The sequence below is a fragment of the Frankliniella occidentalis genome, unplaced genomic scaffold (genome assembly GCF_000697945.3).
Source record: "Frankliniella occidentalis isolate FOCC.00 unplaced genomic scaffold, Focc_3.1 Scaffold8, whole genome shotgun sequence".
NCBI classification, from domain to species: domain Eukaryota; kingdom Metazoa; phylum Arthropoda; class Insecta; order Thysanoptera; family Thripidae; genus Frankliniella; species Frankliniella occidentalis.
In genome coordinates this window covers 201,330-212,052 of record NW_026267138.1, presented here as the reverse complement: position 1 = coordinate 212,052, position 10,723 = coordinate 201,330, and the positions used below count along the sequence as shown (strand labels likewise).

At 51.5% G+C, this 10,723-nt stretch overlaps 1 protein-coding gene across 2 annotated transcripts in view; it reads right to left on the bottom strand.

Annotated features, from left to right (window-relative positions):
- Positions 1-10,723, bottom strand: part of LOC113213078 (protein yellow-like) — a 71,997-nt gene that overhangs the window by 20,305 nt on the left and 40,969 nt on the right. The window contains exon 1 of one of the 2 annotated variants that reach the window (XM_052275349.1): positions 5,844-6,157. The exons of the other annotated variant lie outside the window; for it this stretch is intronic. The gene's annotated coding sequence lies outside the window, so the exon portion shown is untranslated. Of the gene's footprint in view, positions 1-5,843; positions 6,158-10,723 lie in introns of those variants that run through there. 2 annotated transcript variants of the gene reach the window in all.

Sequence of the window (10,723 nt, the reverse complement as noted above, 5' to 3'; positions counted from 1 at the left end):
AGAGAGAGAGAGAGAGAGAGTGAGTGAGAGAGAGAGAGAGAGAGAGAGAGAGAGAGAGAGAGAGAGACTGACTACTGGATGTTGTTTGCTGCTCCGCGCCCCTATCTCGCGGCATCGCCGTCCTATAAACATTAGGCCATGGCGAAGAGCAAGGCGCGCAAAGAGAGAAAAAAGAAACGTAAGTAGGGTAACAAAGTCGCGCGTTATGCGCGCATCAGGGCCAGTCAAACTTTGGCCAAACTGTCAGACAAGCAGTAATGGCCGCGACCTTGAGCCCCGCCCGCCATCACTAGCATCGTCATCATCACCACCACCACTTCGCCATCGCTAGAGAAAGGCGCGCCGATAGGAAGGAAGGGCTTGCGAAGGGGCCGCAGAGGCTGCCCGCGGCCGTCCAGGAGCCATTCGGAAGGCCAGCATGAGGGACCATTCGCGCGCTGCACTATGACCTTGCCGAGGCCCTGGCCAAACCAATCCATTACTAGGACAGCTTTCACTTTTTGTTGACGCTCTATCGGCCCACTCATAGCCGCCATGCCATACCTCTCCGCCTCGCTCTTATTTTCGCTTTTGACGAGAAATGGAACTGAAATGACCCAGATCGCACGGCGATACACGGCGGACGCGGCGGTAAAACTGCGACGCAGCCTTCAGTATTAGCTCCGTTTGGAAGTTGCCATCAAGACGTCGTTTCGTCCAGCAGCACAGTTTGTTGATTATTTCAAGGATTATTGCCGCTAACTTTTTTGGGAGGGACATCCGCGCGTAGCAACATATTTTAGATTTTATGGCATTGCGTTCCCCGAGGCACGCGTCCACTTGACGAAAAAGGGAAAAGTTACAATGTACTCCACGAACATGAAACAAAACAATGGGCCATAGCCCTACAGAGTAACACGTGCACAACAAAACGCGGCCGCGTGGCGAGATGAGGAATTCAACAGCACACGTCGCGTTGGACGCGTGAGGATATGTCGTCCCGCGCGGCGGCGGCGGGGCGCGTGGCGCGTCCCCACATCAAAACAGACAAGCGAACCCCCGCCAGCAGCGCCAGCCCAGCCCGCCGCACGACCAGGAGGAATGTGGGGAGGAGGAGGAGGCATGCGACGCTAGGAGCGCGGTTAATTAAGGGGCACCGGGAATGGAACGTTTGTTGCGAGCAAAAGGAATTTGAATAAAAGCGCCTGTGTCGGGCTGCTGGAGCTTTAGGAAAGGACAGAGTGCGCCGCTGCGCCCGGCGGCCCGCCTCGAAACATGATTGTCTGGTAAGTGGGGGGCGTGGCTGGCTACCTCCTATAATGCCAGCCAAAATCTATATGTGCAGCCGCGGGCGCGCGCGCGGGCGCATGAGCCGCTATTGGGGGCCGTCTCAAGGCGACCGCCACACACACACACAGCCATTACGGCCCACAAAATATTTCGACAACATAAAAAAAAGTTACGGTGCAGTGTTGGCTTCGCTAAGTATATGGAGATAGACGGTGAAGAACGGTCGCGCGAACAAGGACATCAATTGCTGTCAAAAACGCAGCCGTCCGAACGCTGCGGCAGGCCACGTAAGTTCGAGACCAGTCCCATGAACGAGAGAAAACCAGAGCCATCTCGGTACATCGTATCGTACAGGCCACACAGCGAGGCTCTTGGAGCGAAAGTCGATCGGGTAAACGGACGAAAAAAAGGAAAGGGTATGTCGACAGTCGGTGGCACGGCTTACGGCTGACATATGACATGACTAATGACGACCCCTTCCCACGACAATCCGCCGCTTCGTGACCATTTAATTGGTGATTGGACATAACTAACTACTGACGTAGAATAAATCTAGAAATACCTTGACCAGGAATGTTTCTCATATTATGAAATGTTGTCCACCTGACAAACTTTTCAAGAAAACGCAATGTGTCGACGGCATGCTCTGTGAATAGACTGATGACTGATATGTTCTAAAAATAAAGCCTAGATATTTGCATGTGGTGTGATTGATCGCTTATTAGCTATCCCGGTGAGTCATTGCGCACAAGTAATTGAGTAATTATCTAGATATGGTGGTGCGCGTGGTTAGCACTTATCCTTTCAAAAAAAAGAATCTCAACAACGGAGCGTAATACAATTTTGCGTTCCACACGCCTCTGTGATATTTTTCGTACACACACTGCAAAAAATAAAGGTAGGACCGGTAGGACTCAACACTGTTTTGGGGGTGCTAATGACTGTCGTGCCTAGAGGCACTATGAAATTAGCATCATTGGGAGAAACCAAATCGCCGGTACTGAAGGTGCTAAATTGTAATGTCACTAGACGATCCATATCTTTATCAAGGCAATAACATTTAGCACAAAGTCCTACATTTTTGCGTATGTATATACCATCCAGAAAGTACGTCCGTCATTCCCCGCTACGAACCTTTCACGTTCACCTAAGGAAGCTCTCAAAGCGCCTGGTAGGTAGGCAACATCTGGTCTTCGATGCATCCGTGTACTGCAGGGTGGCCTACCCTGAGTCTTGCAGGCGCCAAGCTCCTGTTTACCAAATGAATAAAAAAAAACGGACGTACTTCTGATCCCATCTCCTCCAGTGCATTTGTATTGAAAAAAAAAACAGTTTTCCTTATTTTAATGCGACAAAAAATGCCTCCCTCTCCCTCCCCACCGAAAGACAAAAACAAAGCAAGACGTGTTTTTGAATGAAGGTCCCCGGATAAACCGAACATAGCTTGTCGCAAATTCCCGAAACAAAATGAAGTGGAGCAAAAGTGAAAATTGCATCGCCTCGATACAAATGTTGTTGCGAAACTGAGGGTCAAGAGCGGGCTTTCCCTACGAGTGCATCAGCACCTCGGCCGAAGTAATGTCGCCCTGGCGCGACACACTTAGTGCCCAATTAGACGGCTCCCACGGCCGGCCGCTGCTGGAACCTGCAAACCGCACGGCGGCCCGCACGGCGGGCCGCACGGCGGCGAGGGCGCATTGCCTCATAATGCGGGGCACCAGGACCAGGACCGGGAGGGACGCCTCCACCGCAGCCCGACCCGGCCGACGGCCCATTTGTCCACCCAAACAGAAAGTGATTCAATCAACGCGACAGGGGGCGGGGCGGGGCAGGGCGGACGCGGAGAGGCGCTGCTCCGGGCTGGGCTGGGCAGCATTACATCGCGATCACTCATCCCTCCCAAAGTCCGGCGGAAGGTCGCGCGGGCCTGCGGACCTGGTGCGCGCCGCGCGCTCCCCTCCTCCTGGCCTTAACATTGGCCCTGACTGAGCCGACTATGCCGAGCCGACTACTGACCGACTGCGAGCCGCTTTCGCACTGATGATTTATTTATTTTTCCCCCGCCGGACGGGCAGGCCGCTGCTGCTCCTGTTAGAGTATGTCGGCGGCACGTCAAGTCGGCCAAAGCAGCAAATAGCGATCGAATGAGCAGAGCGTCGCCGCCGTCTTCTGCTGTGGCGGGGGAAAGGAAGGAGGGGGGGGGGGCGTCGTGATCGTGAGCGGTCCAGCCCGGCGGGCGAGCGGGCGGGCGGGCTGCCGCCGTGCTACGCGGCCCGCGCGTCTACACCAGGTCCGACGCGCCACGCCATGCCACGCCGCGCTACGCCACGCCGCGCCACGCCACGCCCCGCCGCGCCACGCCACGCCACGCCAGCCGAAGCCAGGCCTGATTAGTCCTTTCAATGTCGGGCGCAGCGGATCCAATCTGTGTGGGATTGTCACTCGGCCGGCCCCCCGCAGCCAGCAGCCCCCCCGAGCCCCGTGGAGCCCGCGGGCTAATGGCCGCGCCCCCGCACAAAATGAGCGCGACATGTCGTCCCCCGCTATGCGCCACCCCAAAGTAAGCGCAGGCAGCGGCGGCGCCGTCAACGCCGACTACAAATCTCTGTTATATGACAAAATTAAATCCGAGCTACGTTGTAAAGTCGCCAGTTCCACTGATGCGACCTTCCCCCCCCCCCTTTCCATCTGGTCTAGCAGCGCGCACGGCGAGGGGCCACAAGGACGCAGCTGATAATATTTAGTGCAATCCACCCCATTTATTCGGCGCAAGACGCATAACTGCATGCTAGCGAGATGGGAAAAAGGTAAACACCGACTTCCGCCGTAAATGGTAATTCCCCTTTCGCCATCATCACGCCTGGCTGTTCTTCGCCAGGATGCAACGAGTGAGTGAGTGAGTGTGTGTGTGTGTGTGTGTGTGTGTGTGTTTGTGTTTTGCTTTTGCTGGTGTTTGCACGCACGCACCCACGATGTCTCATTACGATACAAGAACCTCTGGCCACGCCAGGACGCCGTAGTGCTATGGTCTTCCCTGCCAACTAATCGCAGCTCACCACGCGGCACTATCAGTTAGAAATTTATCCTCTCAAATCCTTACTAAACTTGGGTTTAGGTGGTCGAAAATTTGAAGCTTGAAGTCACTTCACTGTCGTAAATGGTCATACTTTGGACCGCTCTTTAATTGTTAATTCAGAATGGCAAATGCAAGACACGGCCAGCCTGGACCGGTTTCAAAGGCAGCCATTTGTCTTGTAGAACAGAAAGGAAACACAAATTTGTGGACTCAATTCATTTGGGGTCTTGGGTCGTCATTCACGCAGCCGAAAAACGAGCCGGTAGGTAAAGGGGGGCGGGCGGGGACGGGGGAACGGCGACGCCCTGGGGGCTTCGGTTGGATAACAGCCTGACCCTCGCAATAATCGCCCGCCAGCTAGGTTGGGTTTCGTCCCACCGCGTCAATACGAGTCAACCAGGAGTCAAACCAAAACCCATTTCTTCTTTTTTGCTTCATCTCGCGTGACCCGCACAATTTGCTTATTTCCCCAGAGCAACAGAGGCGGCGGCAGTACGCATACAATTAACAGGACACCATAAAAACATTACCACATTTTTTCAATAATAATAATAATAATAATAATAATAATAATAATAATAATAATAATAATTGTGATTATCATTTATTTGTCGAAGTGACCGCGTGGGACAAAACAGTGAATGCGGGGCCCATTCAGATCGGCGGTGTCGGGCCTCGCGGCGCCCGCGCTCCGATGGACATACTACGCCACATATCGGAAACCGATGCGTTACCGCCCATCATTTGAACAATGTGCTGCGGGAGAGAGCCGCGACAGCAGCGCAGCCGGGAGCGGGGAGGTCGGCAGGGCAATAATCGACAGGAAAATATTAAAACGGGAGACAAACACATGGGGTACCACAGCACAATAAGAACTAGCACGCGAGTTGGAGAGAAATAGCGAAGAGAGAGGAGATTGAGGGTGGAGGGGGTAACGGATTCTCCAGGGTGCAAGGAAAAGTCCTCTGAGCTCTATGACCACTGCTGCTGTTTGTTTCGTCTGGCAGTCGTCGAAGACCCTCCCGCGGTTTTTCCTGCCCCCCCTACCCCCATACCCCCTCCCACACTTCACTCTCTTCGTCTAGCGCACTCACTCCTCTGCTCCTCTTCGATCGTAAAAGGAGTTGGTGGAGAATAAGGAGGCCACAGGGGTGTGCTTTGCCAATGCGTCGCCATTTCTTACGGGGATGCACTCGAAGGGCGGCAGCAAGTTAGGACCTTTTATTAGCGCCGATAGATAGATAGATAGATAGATAGATAGATAGATAGATAGATAGATAGATAGATAGATGGATAGATAGCAATTGATGTAAGGATTATTTTTAGGACAAGGTCATTTGTGCCTAAAAAGCAGTTGTCACAAACTTGCACAATTATATACTAGCTGTACTTGTCGGCTTAAAATCGTGACAGTTTTGGGGCATAATTGTCCCATTCTACATTTAGAGTCGATTTAGAGTAGATTAGAATGACGCGCCGCATCGTGGGTCTGACTTACCGTTCAAAGATGTTTGAGTCCTGGTCGCTGGTCTAGAACTGACCAGCTGGCGGGCAGCAGGCGCTCCGACGTCCTCATAGCTAGGGCAGGGCGTAGTGGAGGTGGTGATGTTGGTGGTGGTGGTTGTTGTGGTGGCGGCGCGTGGCGGGGCGGCCCCGCCCCACTCCTAGATCCAAGCCACCGCTCCACATTTTTCGACATACGCGATTTAGTTATAGTGCAGGGAGAGGAAAAGTAGAGGGGGGGGGGGTGATCGCTCGTTTTGTTGAACCCCTCTCCTCAGCCGCCACCCCTCCCACCTCCCAGACAAAGCATCCTCCGTCACCACCAGCCTGCAGCAGAAGAGCAAAAGTTTGCGTGGCATAATAATTGGAGTTAATTGATTTTCGTATTCCGCGTCCAACTTTGCCGGAGGCTGCCGCTACCGTATGTCGTGCGTGCTGCGTATGCTGGAGCGACAGTGCGACCGGGGGGGGGGGGTATTTATTGGGGCTGCAAAAGCACCACATCCCCCTTCTTCTTTTTTCACCTTGTTCCCAAAACTACCTCCCGGGCGACACGTCTGTGTGAATGCCAAACTATCCGACTGCACATAGATACTTGAGAAGGGTTAAGTAGTGGCTTGGCTGCCTTCAAATTGCGAACGAACTGCAAACGATTTCCTGTACAATGCAGGAACAAATCCTTCATAGGCTTACAAAGAAGTCAGATCCTTCGCAAGGGATTATCAGGGCGTCCTTCCGACCTGCACGGGACCTCCAGAAAAATGTACCTCAGCGGACAGTCTACAAAAACTTCATGTATATAAGTCCAAACAAAGACAGAAAGCGAAAACAGACTCAAAAATAGGCAAATTCACTGAACCGAGTGCACGACCGAGTACGCAAATACGAGCCAGCACACGAGCTTATTCGGCCCTTTTTGTCTCGCGTGCGTGAGCGTCGCTATTCGGGCTAATCAGGCTCACACAAAGCGGCGGTTATGCCACCGCGCCGGCCGGGCGCGCCGCAGCGCCAGCGAGGCGCCAGCAGGTGCGGACTAGAAAAAGCGAGTACACCAACGAAATGCATCCTCGCAGCAAACCTTAACATTGACGGGCCAGCGACCCGCTTAGCTCGGCACGAGAGATCAAAGATGAGGGGAGAGAAGAGCAGGGCGGCAGTAAGAATAATAACGAGATCGGCCTTGTTAACGCGTTTACTGTTTTTCAAGGGCGCAATTCACACGCTTAAACGGGCAAAGCGGGTGGCCGGGCAGCAGAGACCATTTACAATAATGATATTGAAGGAAAATAAGAATGATAGTCCAATAATTGGTACATAATAAACTGTTAGCAGCCATTCGCCCCACCCTCTAGGTACAGATTAAATCTCAGGCCACAGATCTCGCATAATAGACTCCACGAAGCAAAAAGGACTTGGCGGCCGCGCTAAACATTTTCACATTTAATTTTACCAAAGTGTGTGTGCAAAAGTAATTTCAACTATTCCTCAAAAAACTAGCAGTTGGCGAGGTCCATGTCCTCCAAAAGAATTCAATATTACTCACAACACAATCATACAAATTTAGAGCTGTCCAACTGCCTGTGCCTATTCACCGCACAAAAGGGGCAAGGCCAAGGCGTGCAGACCGTTTACCGCGTCGCTACAAAATACAACTTGGTGCGAACACAGGGGGCCTCGCGAAAGGGAAAGGAAAGCGGTCGCCCTCCCCTGAAAGTTTAACCTGGCCCGGGCCGACCGCCGACCGGTCCGGGGCACTCGGCAGCAAGGCCCATTGCATTGCGCGCTGCACTCCTATTTTCCCATCGTCGAAGTGCATCCAGCGCGATGCAACTGCAGCCTGCCGTGCTTATTGTCAATGCCGGCCTCCAATTACAAACCTTATCGTTTCTTTTGTGGGCCGCGTCCGCTGCGTCGGCCGCGCACTTGTTCCCGACGCGTTTCCCGCCAGAAGGTAATTTCCGCTACGTGCCTCATAGCCCGCCGCCGCCGCCGCGAGTCATCCATGAAGAAGCCATTGCCGCCTTTAGACAGAGACATCACGGCGACCGGCCCCAGGACCATCGAGACAAACCGGTGCACGACTAACAGCGCGGTCCGCTTGATGGTGTTTGCTGAGGTGTGATGCTGGTCAGGCAGCGATTAGTGTATTAAGGAGCCCTAGGCCGGGCCGTGGGAGCGGCGCGAGGTGACAACCGTCTTTGTTGCTGCTGTGAGAGTTCGTTAGGCCCGTAATGCACTCTGCTGCCACAGCTAGTTTCGCGGAATGAGTTTCAAGTTCGCGCGAGAGCGCTGCTGCTTACAAGTTTACCTCCTCCCGAGGCGCGCTGACACAGAGAAGAGAGTGGGTGAGAGGGGCACGTGCCAACTCACTGTACACACTGTTGCACCGATCAGCCCGGTAGCAAATATGTGAGAAATTTATAGAGACACGTTCAAATTAGCTTTTTGTCGGGATTGAGCACACTGCTGATAAGGGTAAGTGTGAAACTGGCACGCACACGCGCACATTCAAGTGCTCTCAACACTTCGTTGCGTTGCACACTTTTGAGTGTTTGGCTCGATATTTGAATAATGGAAAGTGCTTAACAGTAAAGCTGAACACTTAACAGTGCTAAGCTGCAGGGTAAGCCACGCAGATTTGGACACTTTGGAGTGATCAAATAATGTCCTGTCCGGTCATGTGGACTCGAACTAAACCCCAATATATAGAATGTACGGAAAGAATAATACGCTCTTTTTCAAAACAATCACGAAATTTGAGAAACCGCATAACCAGCCAGAAGGTTCTACACGGTAAAAACAATCCCTGGAATCCCCAGGAGTTTTCTTCATTTTCCAGCGAGGTTGGAAGAGTCCCAGGGGTTGCCCTGGAAATGTGCAATTTTCCCCAGGGGGAATCCTGGATTTTCCAGTAGATCCCCTGGGAATAATTGCTTGTTTTAGGGGCATCCTGTGGGGTTCAAACTCTCCTGGGAACCGTAAACAACTCTGAAATGGGTGTACAAATGCCTTGAAACGGTTCTGAAAATGCGTGAAATGTTCTTGAAATGCTTAAAATAGTCTTGAAACGGCCTTGACATTGATTTGAAACGGTACAATTGGTTTGGACATGGTTGAAATTGTTTGGAAATGGTCTTAAAACTGAAATAGTTGAAATGTTTTGAAATCTGAAATTGTGGATACACCAAAATTAGTACAGTCATTGTTCCTAAATTCGGACTTGCGCCCTAAATTCGGACATTTTGCCGTATTTCACTATTGTCGCCTCCAAATCAAAATTTAACTTCTATGGGTTTGATGGAAAGGTAAGACCACCAAGTTTCCATTTCTGCCAAAAAAATAAATGTGTGAGTAATATTGCTTCCTCCAGAAATTCCTGAAATTTGTATTTTTAGCCCCCCAAAACAGGCGTTTTAAAATGTGTCTTGCAAGAATTTGGGGCTCCGAACAGTGTAAGCCCGGGTTATTCTGACCACAATATATGTGAAACTTGGTACTTTTACCTACAATATGACACCAAGATTTTGATTTTTCGTCGCACGGTTTAATTTTGGGAAGCGTTTTTGCAATGCGCCCTAAATTCGGACATAGGCTTTTACATGCAAAAGGGACAACTGTCCGAATTTAGGGCGCATTAAAAGCGATCTTTAAGCAGTTCTGGCGACTAGACTATACCAGATACGAAAATTTGGACGGTAGGGTAAGGTCAAATTTTTTCATGAAGTTTCTATACCCCCCAAAAAAATTTCACTTTTCATAATTTTTCGAAGCTGTCCGAATTTAGGACGCATTGGTTCCTAAATACGGACACGATTCAAACAGACCTCACCCCTATACCGTTAGCGCGAAAAAATATTTTCGGAGAGTGGTAGGTGCGTCTCGACGTGAGGATTCTAGAATCCCCAGCGATTTTTCATATTTCAAAAATTCTAGATGTCACAGGCGTTTTTCCTCAAAAACCGTCCGAATTTAGGGACAATGACTGTAGTTGTTTACCCCTCTTGGGAAGCCCCCCCCCCCCCCGACTCGTTTTAACCGTGTGTTCCGTCTGCACAATGTGTGAATCTGTGTGTTTGCACCAACCGTAGGACCCATCTCCACGTTTAGGCCAGGGGGCCGGCAACGGCCCGCTGCGCTGATGATTCGCCAAGCGCATCGGCGTGGCGTGGCGTGGTGGGGTTGTCTGTGGCGCGGCGCGGCCCGGCAGGCTGGATCGGCCCCAAACTAACGAGATTACGGGCAGAGCACAGCGTCCACTGCGCCGCGCCTCCTGCGTTTGGAAACGGGCTCGATATTAATGCAAAAATGCACCGTCGCTCCTTTCATGGAGCGTCACCGCAGTGCAAACAGAAACAATAAAACAGGTAACTTTCGAGAGAGCGGTGCGGGGATCTAGTAGCAGTAAAGTGGATTAGATGAGGCAGGGCGCTATTCGCAGGTGCGTGCGTAGAGGAGCGGGGCGGAGGGTGGTCGTAGCTCACACACTCAACGCTGTGAGGCTCCCGGCAAATCAACGCTAATATGAGAACTTTCAGTCAAAATATAGTACTTGGGGGAAAAGTGTAAAAACACCTAGAAAATAAGTTCGTGAATCAGGTAAATCTACACTGGGGAAAGGCAATGTACTTTTTGCTGATTAAGCTGAATGAAGCACATCACTTTACTGGGGAGGAGAAGGAATACATTTGGTTTTGACTTTTGTCGTCAAGCATCGTTTTATAGTTCCACTGGTGCAACCGGTACGCCCTGCATCTCCAACAAATTGGCCGATGGACGAGTTCTTGTTCACTGATCCAAAAATTGGGCTCTGTCTTTTTTCCGCACGCCCACCCGTGTGGAATACTTTACATTAAATCCGTCTTATTTTCGTCTTTT